We start from the raw sequence: 11,003 nt of genomic DNA on the forward strand, positions 1-11,003 counted from the left end.
GGAGGCAGTGTTTTTTTATTTATGTAGAAAATAATAATTTTTGCAACATTTTATTCCTTTAATTCTTTTTCATTTGTAGAGATATTTGTGTATTGCTGTACATCCTGTGTGTATTAAGCAATGTGTAAGCGAGGCGCACAACTAACACGCTCTGTGCTGGACTTTAGACCTGCTTTCAGCCAGTCTATTGCACATCTATTTTTGTTCCTCAAAATAGCAACACACCAACAATATGCCTTAACACAACGCTTTCTAGACTGAAACACGCATGAGTCCACAAAGGAGCCCAAGTGGATTTGCTACTTAAACAACATGACGGAAAATGGGAAAATTAAAGTTGCGTTGGTCTGAAAATAGCAACACGTTGGTGCAAACACTACTTGTGCCTTATTGCGCCTGGTGTATGATAGGGCCCTATATATATGTGTGTGTGTTTGTGCTTTGTATATTTATTATGCATATATAAATATTTTATCACCATCTGCTTTTGGTTGTGTTTTGTCTGTTTAACAAAGGTATGATGTTAGTACTTCAAAACTCTGCGTAGGGCTATATATAAATAAAATAGGGTAGTTTACAATGAAACTTTGAAAAATTGTTTACACTTTTTACCGTATTTTTAACAGTAAATTTCTGCCAACCACATCTGCTGTTTTTTTAACTATATATATATATATATATATATATATATATATATATATATATTACAGTATATGATTATGGTTGTGTGTTTGTCTGTGTAACAAATTATTTGATGTGTAGATGTGCTTCAAAAAATTAGTGTATTAACATTCATATATAGGGAAAAAATAAACTAGCAATTTACAATAAAAAATAGAACTTTCTTTTACTGTTTGTACTCTATTTTTAAAGGTACAATATTAACAACCAATACTGAACCAAAAAATAAAAAATACCATGTATTTTGACTATTTTTTGCTGTTTGTTACTCCTAGTCACAATCGCAGACAAGAGCTGCATTGCATACTAAGGTGAATAGTGAACAATAGAACTACATAGGAACAGTATAAAAGTATGATGATTGGAGTTTTGTAACATAGTGAATTATCCTGCTAGACATTTTCATCACAAAATGGGCACACTGTGGTCATAAAGGAATGGACACAGTCTGAAACATGGTGTTTAAATAATACTCAATTGGTAAGGGGGAGAAAAAGAGTGACAAGAAAATCTCCTCCACTCCATTATTTCAAAAGCAACATGAACCACAGTTACAAAGCATTATGGATCTTCTTTGCTATAGTATTGTTCACACCAAATTCTGACCCCATCATCTACATATTGCAGCAGGCAATCTTTTTCAATGATATCTTGTCAGCTTTGTTGAGCTCAAGTGAAATGCAGCCATACAGTAGTTTGCTGTCTGACAGCAGAGTCACCAGAGTGCTCTGCTTCTGCTGCTGGAGCTTATTTGCTTCAAGGTTTGATGTGTTGTTTGTTAAGAGCTCTTCTGCAGTCTAGTCAAGTCTTCTCTGTCCTCTGGCATCAAAAAGGCATTTCATCCACAGACATATACATATATATATATATCAGATGCTACCATCTGGTTGGTTGATTGCATTTGTATTAATGAGCAGCTGAACATGTAATAAAGTAATCAAAGTATGAATAATCAATACTTTCATACTAATACTTTTTCATTGCACATTCCTTACTGTGCACAATGCATCATGCTATTTGAAATAAAAAAGCCAGTCTTTTTTAATCTTAAATCAAAACTAATATCCTGTTCTGTCTCTGCAGCTCTATTCCTTATCACACACCGTATAAACTCCTCCCCTCTAACTGCTTGCCTTCTTATGGTATATTTCTCACTGGCCAAACAACAGGAGAGACATCACAGTCTACATTTTTTCCCTCATAGTTGCATTATATAATAGTCCTCACAGTCCATTCATAGTCCAGCTCAAAGTGGGTTGCAAATGACATTCAAAGCATCTCATAAAAATGCGCTGGCAGACATTATAGGAAAAAAATCAGTAAAACATAAACAATGTCCAATCTCATAAAACTTTAAAGGCACTTTGAATAAATAAAGAGAACAATAACAGATAATATTTATATTAGCATCCACACCAGTAGATTTTGTTCTGTTGTCTGTCGCTTTAAGTGCTCATAGTCTTTACAGCAGATGAATTTCGATTGGTTGCCAGTGTTTTTATCAACCAAGCTTCAATGTAGATATGTACCCCTGTATAAATTTCTGGAGAGCACCAAACACACCTCAGGAGGTTTGTTTTTTTGCAGTTTTTGTTTTCGTGAATCCACCAGAGGCCGCTTTGTATGCTTTTGAGATCTTAAATTTATCTCACGAGTGCCATTCGCGCCTGCTGTTCTTGTGTAATTCTACCATAGGCCGCTGTCAACTGACAGACTGACCAACCTACTAACACCCCCTACCCAACCCCTTCCTTAAATCCAACCGACAGTGTTTTCAAAAGCAATCCAGTATATACAACCGTACGACAGTAACTCAAATAAGCACTCGTTACAGCTATGCAAAAGAGCATCTCTGAACACATAACATGTCAAACCTTGAAGCAGATGAGCTACAGCAGCAGAAGACCACACCGGTTGCCACTCCTTTCAGCTAAGAACAGGAAACTGAGGCTACAATTCGCACAGGCTCATCAAAATTTGACAATAGAAGATTGGAAAAATGTTGCCTGGTCTGATGAGTCTTAATTTCTGCTGCAACATTCGGATGGTAGGGTCAGAATTTGGCATCAACAACATGAATGAATGGATCCATCCTGCCTTGTATGAATAGTTCAGGCTGGTGGTGGTGGTGCAATGATGTGGGGGATACTTCCTTGGTACACTTTGGCCCATTAGTATCAATTGAGCATCGTGTCAATGTCACAGCCTACCTGAGTATTGTTGTTGACTATATTCATCCCGTTTTGACTAATGTACCCATCTTCTGATGGCTACTTTTAGCAGGATAAAGCGCCATGTCATAAAGCAACAATCGTCTCAGACTGTTTTCTTGAACATGACAATGAGTTCACCGTGCTCAAATGGCCTTCAGAGTCACCAGATCTCAATCCAATCCAATCTCTGGGATGTGGTGGAACAGAAGATTCACATCATAGATGCATGGTGCTATCACGTCAATATGGATCAAAATCTCTGAAGATGATTTCCAGTTACTTGTTGAATCTATGCCACGAAGGATTAAGGCAGTTCTGAAGGCAAAAGGGGGTCCAAATAGGTGCTAGTAAGGTGTACCTAATAAAGTGGCCATTTAGTGTACATTTTTACTGTTTACTGTTTTCTTGTTATAGTTATCATCCTTGATGTAATATGGGCCTTATTTTATACTACTATTTATACTACTTACCTATCTACATTTAAAGCATGCAACCCGTGTTTTGCCCCGTGACGAGCAAAAGAAGCACAGCCTATATGATATGGTTACGAAGAAAAAGCCGTGAAATGTGCTGTGTTATCAAAGACCACATGTCCTTTTTTGAAAAGAAGAAAAAAAAAAGATGAAAGTCTGCCCTTGGAAAATGTTGCTATTCTGGTTAAATGCCATAGATTACACACAGACAAGTGACGCAAACCGAAAAGGACCAGCAGAAAATAAAACACACACTTCGACTATTCGAAAACTCCCCGATTATATAATTGTCATATTTGTGTCAAAGCGTTGGCTGTGTAGCGCCAGCGTTCGCGAGGTTCAAAGCAATCATCTTTACCAGAGGGGATTACAGCTTTAAAACCAAAGTGAGTGTCCCATTCAGGAAGGGATAAAGCCCAGTGTACTAATCTGATGGAGCGGAGGTAGCTTGTACAAAGCCATCCATTAAAGCCACCAGCCACAGTCATTTATGTAGACTGCTAACTTTCTCTCTGACCCTATAGGCGAGCCTAACCATGTCAGCATTGTTCGCCTTGAGCAGTGCATGAGCTTGCCATGTGCACAGCTCGCATGCACAGCATGAGCGGCATTAGTCACTGCCGGAGTCATCAAGAGAAGAGAACATTACAGCAAACAGACAATTCGTATGCTGACTGTTTGACATACGGCGCCGTCCACACAGCCAGTAAAGTCATATGCAGCCTAAGGAGCGTGTTATATCATAATCTCTGACTGCCGTGATGTTTCTGCACATGTCACTATGAAAAATCAGCTACATGACATGAATTTACTTCAGAAAAAAAAAAAAAAAAAAATGGGATGGTTTCACCCAAAACATGTTAATTTGCTCATTATTTAAACCTATATGTAGACTAGATATTTTGAAGAATGCTGAAAATCTGTTACCATTGACATCCATAGTAGGAAAAACACATACTATGGTAGTCAATGGTTACAGCTTTCTTTAAAATATCTTCTCTTGGTAAAAAAAGAAAGTCAAACCAGTTTGGAACATCTAAAAGGAGAGTAAATAATAACTGTATTTTCATTTTTGGGTGAACTATCTCTTTAAGTTGCCTTACAGGTCTGTAAATAATCCTCCAAATCTTCTGTATCATAGACACTCCGTTTCACTGTTTTGATTAATTTCTAACACCATGTGTTAGGAAAAGCAGTGCTAGACTTCACGCTGTCCTGTCCCACGAAACAGGTAGAAGTTGTGCTCAAAATATTCACTTCCACCTGCTTCAAGCACCAATTATTTTCCAAAACTGGATCGCAATCATCTAAAAATAAAGCGACAGATTTGCTCCAACATCCACACACGAACCCTAAACAAAGTGTCTTTCTGTTCAATGTCACCAGCCTCTCTTAGGGAACAATTCAGTGCCAGCACCCCCTTGGAAGATATAAAGCTGTAAACAAACCTGATGACGAAGAAAACACACCCTGTCCTAGATAAACAGTTATGCAATCCGAACCGGCTATACTTCCCCCCCAAAACACAAGAGCAATGCCAACATGGCAAGTCCCAAAGGCTCTGCTTGAACAACTGATGTCTGCTGGATCACTGCACATGAAGAGGTGTGATTTTGGCAGCGTTGATTGCCGTTCAAAATAGCTCAACCTTTAAATGAAATCATGATCAAGAATTATTATTTTTTACCCAAAATCAAGGTGTGTTTGGTAATGTTGCTTCAGTTGTTTGGCAGCTTTTAACATATCAATACGATTTCATCTTATGTTCTACTAATAATAGTATAGATACGTATACAGTGCTCAGCATAATTGAGTACACCCTATTTTTATCAATTTCTCAGTGAATATAGGTAATTTTTTGGTGCATTTAAACAAAACAGATTCATCAAACAGATGTATTTATTAAAGCATTATTTTAGTCACCAAACATATTTAGAAATTGAAAGATAATTCAATTAAATTCAAGCAAAATATTGCAAAAAATAAAAATATATAATTTACAAACAACAAAATTTCAACTATTTTTTTAAATATTTGTATTTAATATTTTTCTATTACATAAATTTGAGTGAACAAGTATTTGGACCGTTATCGTAAGTTATTTTGTTACATAAGCTCCAGATATGGCTTAAGTACTGACTAATCTAATGTATATGCACAAATATAATACAGCTTTCAATTAAAAATCTGAATTTAAAAGAAAGATTTGTGAGGGGTGTACTTACAAATGCTGAGCACATATACACTACTGTTTTTTATGTTAAAACCTCAAAATAATCAGTCGAAAAATGAATAAACAATAAGTAAATAAATCATCATGGATGTAAGTGTATATACAGATGAAAAAACAGCTGCCATTTTAAATATTAAAAAATATAAATTTCAGTGGAATTATGATATTGCATTTTTGAGACAAAACAAATCAGGTATTGCTAATAATACAATTTATATGAGCAATTAAAATGGGTTTTTACTGTAAAATCCGACATACATTGAATCCAAAATTAGCCTCTCCAACAGCAATGAACACTATCTTAATTAATATCACAAGATAATTCTTCAAATATATATATATTAATTAAATAACATAACTAAAATGCAATAAAACAGCAATCAATCTCTCATAAATTAACAAAGGCACGTTTTTTTCGCAATAAAATGAACATTTCCACAGTGCACGCATATGTTGTATATATTAATAATAATAATAATTATATATGTAATTTAGAAAACCATTCTTTAACTAAATATATTTGCAAATATGCCTTACAATAATCGTATATCTTATTTGACCACTCATTTTCATAATCTGTCTTTCAAGTATATCCAAAAAACAGGTCACATTCTCATTTTGCCAAAAATGCTCCAAAACTAGGACACGTCTATGAAAAATGACGCTTTGTTTTGTACCATGGAGGCTCGACTTTCACAAAAATCTGTTTTGAAAAAGTAGTTTCGCGCTTGGTCAGCCCGTTTTTTAATGTTTTGGCGCGCGCGCCTCTTAATGAGCGCTCTCCGCGGTGCTGAAATCCACACAACAGGCACGAGCACGACCTTACGCTTTGATATCTCTGAAACTTCGACCAACAAACAAACGCAATTTACACCAAAGAAAATACTAACGAAGTAAACCTGTGGGAGTTAATTGTCTACAGCTCATGCAAAAGCTGTGCAAAAAAAGCAAAACACCTACCTTGCACTTGATGAACCACGTTGGGGATGTTACTATCGCCTTGCCTCCTTCAGCTCTGATTTGGGTCACCGAATGCGCGTGCACGCAGCTCTAGAGTGAGTGAGTGAGTGAGCGAGTGAAGAAAAAAAAACTCATCCCTCATCAAAGATGGCGTGCTCCCCTGACGTCATAATGACCCTCAACACTAGGGCGTGTCCATACAGTACCGGAGTGTGTAAATAACCCAGCCCTCTGTGACGTCACAATGACCCTCAACACTAGGGCGAGGCTGTTAGGGATTTGGTATTCATTAATCCCTACTATATACTATTTTCGATTGGACACTGGGTTGTTTGGTTGATTTACAGTGAGTATGAAATGAAACGTTTTCCTTCACATTTAACATAGCACTCAATGACCTTGGGAGTCACCTACTGTAATAGATGTTGTCCTTGAGTGGTTCTCAATCCTTTTGACACTTAAGCTGCCTCATTGTTCAAGACCATATTAAAACACAACCTCCTCCATCTACAAACATCAATAGTTCCAATTAAATCTGTGAAATCATCATTTTGTACTATACAGGATATGAGTGTTTTCCCATTCATTAATCAAATAATATTTTTTGTACAGTATACGAAGCTCTAGAAGAAAATAAAAGACCACTACAAATGTATTACTGGTTCTATGGTTTTGCCATTAATAGGTACATGTTTCAGTAAAAATAATGTTTGTGCAAAAAGGTCTAAATGACATACATTTATTTTAATCTTGAAAGATAGAGTAAACAAATTACATACACAAACAAATGCACAGTAAATTCATAACATCTAGAGAAACTGAGTGTTAATTTATTTCCATATATATACAGTTAAAGTCAGAATTATTAGCCCCCTGAATTATTAGCCCGCCTGTTTATTTTTCCCCCAATTTCTGTTTAACTAAGAGAAGATTTGTTCAACACATTTCTAAACATAATAGTTTTAATAACTCATCTCTAATGACTGATTTATTTTATCTTTCCCATGTTGATAGTAAATAATATTTTACTACATATTTTTAAGACATTTCTCTACAGCATAAAGGGACATTTAAAGGCTTAACTAGGTCAATAGGTTAACCAGGCAAGTTAGGGTAATTAGGCAAGTTATTGTATAATGATGGTTTGTTCGGTTGGAAAAAAAAAAATAGCTTAAAGGGGCTAATCATTTTGTCCCTAAAATGTTTTTTTTAAAATATATTTTTTACTATTAATCTAGCCAAAATAAAACAAATAAGACTTTCTCCAGAAGAAAAAAAACATTATCAGACATACTGTGAAAATTTCCTTGCTCTTTTAAACATAATTTGGGAAATATTTAAAAAAAAGAAAAGAAAAAAATCAATGGGGGGTTCTGACTTCAACTGTATAAGGGCCATAGCCAGCCTGGTGAAAGAGCTGGTTCTTTTTTTTTTCTCGAAAAGTGGACTGTTTGCAGTTATTTGACTCACTTTTTCTTTAATTACAAAGTTTAAATACTGCATTTAATGACATTTTAAGAAGTATTATTTTATTTTATTTTTGCTGGATCAGTTTGTCAGATGGTCACACTTTTTGAAGTTTTTGAATTATTAGTCAAATAACAAACTGGGCAGCACATTTAACTTTCCCCAGTGAGAATTTGGGCATTTCAATAATAAAACTTTTATAATAACTTAGTGCTTCACAATTTATCTAGCCTCTCTTGTAAAAAGTACAGTTGATAAAACAATAGCATATTAAGTATTATATGTAGCTTAATATAGGCCACCTTTGGTGATTCACAACATTTTATTGGTCATATTTTTCCCATAAAAATAAGGTAAAATATTTTAGAATAAAATGTTTTCTCCATTTAACAACAATACAGTGGAGTTGACTTTACCTGCGGGTCTTTCTTTAGGTCTTAAAGCCTTTTTGATGGGCTATTTTTTATAATTTATCATGGCATAACACTCAAAATAGGACAAATGAGCTAACGTATGGGACAAATACTGGACCTTTGTCAGTAGGTGGGTGGGTCTCAAGCACTCATACCCCACCCTGGCTAAGGGCCTGTGTGTATGATCCTGTATCACAAAATCAGTTACATTTTTATAAACTGATATTTATACATAATCTGAAAGCTGAATAAATAATGTAAATGGTTTGATGTGAAAGTACAATAGTTGGCCGAGATAAGAGAACTATTGGAAAAACAGGAATGTGAGAATTAAAAAAAATAAGGTTTAATTTTGTATAACATAAGCTCTTAGCAATGCATATAAATAAACAAAAATTCAGTTTTGATATATTTCACAAGAAAATTCACAAAAAGTCTTCATTGAACATGACCTTTATATTATAGTGTCAGTAATTTCAAATTCAGTAAAATCAAACCATTTATTTTTAGCTATTGCCAAAAATACCCATGCAACATACGACTGGCTTTATGGTCCAAACATTCATTCATTTTCTTGTCGGCTTAGTCCCTTTATTAATCTGAGGTCACCACAGCAGAATGAACCGCCAACTTATCCAGCACGTTTTTACGCAGCGGATGCCCTTCCAGCCGCATCCCATCTCTGGGAAACATCCATACACATTCATTCACACACACTCGTACACTACAGACAATTTAGCCTACCCAATTCACCTGTACTGCATGTCTTTGGACTGTGGGGGAAACCGAAGCACCCGGAGGAAACCCAAGCGAATGCAGGGAGAACATGCAAACTCCACACAGAAACGCCAACTGAGCCGAGGATCGAACCAGCGACCCAACAACCTTCTTGCTGTGAGGCAACAGCACTACCTACTGCACCACTGCTTCGCCCCTTTATGGTCCAGATTATATATATATATATATGTGTGTGTGTGTGTGTTTGCATGTGTGGTTTTTTGGCGAAATTTAAACAAACAAATTAAGTTTAACATTACTAAATGCAATTTATGTTTAAATTCAGCCCATATAAATGGTTTGCAAGCACTTACATTAAAAAACTATTAAACCTAATGAATCCTTTTTAGTGTAAGTGCTGAAGTCTCTAGTTGCTCCTCCTGGATGAAAAGGTCAATACGAATTATGTTTACAAATAGTAACATTAGTCAGTCCCTTAATGGATGCCTTCTTTGTATTTCCAGTTTCTTTAAAAGAGCAAAATTACTTGCTTCTTGCCCCGAGCATCAAGTCTCCCTGATCTCTTAATAGGAGCAAGATCAGATAAAATGCTTGAGCTACCGAGACTTCAAAATTCAGATAAGGAGGGGAGTAGATCAATGGAACTTATTTGATTATTTAATGGCTTTTAGACTTTCAAAGATTGTTGCTTATTGTTGATTAGTCTGTTTGTATGAAGGAGGATGTGTTAGAGAAGGTTACTTATTGTGTTTGACTTTGAGCTGAAAAAGAGAGAAACCATATGTCAGTGGTACGAAACAATCTGGCAAAGTGCTTGACTACATTAAGACAGATCAAGCCATAAAATGTGGATCTGGAAAAGCAGGACAGATGAAGGTCAGAACTCTCTCTAACACACGGAGAAGAACAGATATGAGTGTACGCACTGTACAGAAAACCACACACCCTATTAGACAGCAACTGTTCACAAATTGACTCAGCACAAACAAATGAGACAGTAATGCTAGTTAGTGCAACAACCACCAAACAGAAAGCCCTGCAAAATGTATTGATTTACACTTACAAGACTGCATCACGAATGAAAAAAAATCCATCTTTAACACCGTCTGAAGATGATGCTGTCATCCTGAAAGAAGAAGAAGTTGCTTATTTAGTTTCTCAATGATATCTTGATGACATTTAAATTCAAATGCAGTTGTTATTATTTTATGATGTGATTTACATATCACTGCAGCTTTTTTCAGCGTGCTCCAGAAATGAGGCTCCTGATTAATCCCGCATTCTTTGACACAAGTGCATATTTACAGGACCCACACTGTTCCCAATTAAAGCTAATTTATTTGAGCCAGATTCCCCTCAGTCTTTCTTGTCAATTAGCACTGCCAGAAGCCACCCCCACAACACCTCAAAAAAAGAGAGCCCTTATCCTGTGTGGCTCATGAAAAAAAAGGTGGGAAATCTGTCATTAACCTCATCATTTGCCTACCATCGATGATTGCATGCTGAACTGCGAATGCGCTGCAGAAACCATCTTTGTGTAGGCTTAATCACTCTGCTGCAGATGTAGATAATTATATACTGTAGGACAAAACTGCTTATGAAACAATAAAAAGAGGCACATTTACAGAGAGACACCTCCCTAAATATCATCTTGATAATTCATTCGAGTATGGCACCCAGCACTTTACAGCAGCATGAAGCATCAGTTTTTAAAGATCTAAATGAATCACTGTTAATTACCTGAAGAGGTCAAACAGGGTCAACTAACTTCAATACGCAAGCTAAGGAAATAATAGTAACTGATTGCTTAGTAATGTTCCTTTCT

The 11,003-nt window shown here is 35.9% G+C and overlaps 1 protein-coding gene across 5 annotated transcripts in view; it reads right to left on the bottom strand.

Moving 5' to 3' along the window:
- The window catches only part of snap25b (synaptosome associated protein 25b), a 90,408-nt gene extending 83,734 nt beyond the window's left edge, over nt 1-6,674 (bottom strand). For 4 of the 5 annotated variants that reach the window (XM_087288592.1, XM_087288594.1, XM_087288593.1 and 1 more), the window contains exon 1: nt 6,561-6,617. The gene's annotated coding sequence lies outside the window, so the exon portion shown is untranslated. Of the gene's footprint in view, nt 1-6,560 lie in introns of all 5 variants that reach the window. The other variant, NM_131434.2, reaches the window with a different exon arrangement.
- Between the last annotated feature and the right edge of the window lie 4,329 nt (nt 6,675-11,003).

This window comes from Danio rerio, chromosome 17 (assembly GCF_052040795.2).
Source record: "Danio rerio strain M-AB ecotype USA chromosome 17, GRCz13ab, whole genome shotgun sequence".
In the NCBI taxonomy this organism is placed as follows: Eukaryota; Metazoa; Chordata; class Actinopteri; order Cypriniformes; family Danionidae; genus Danio; species Danio rerio.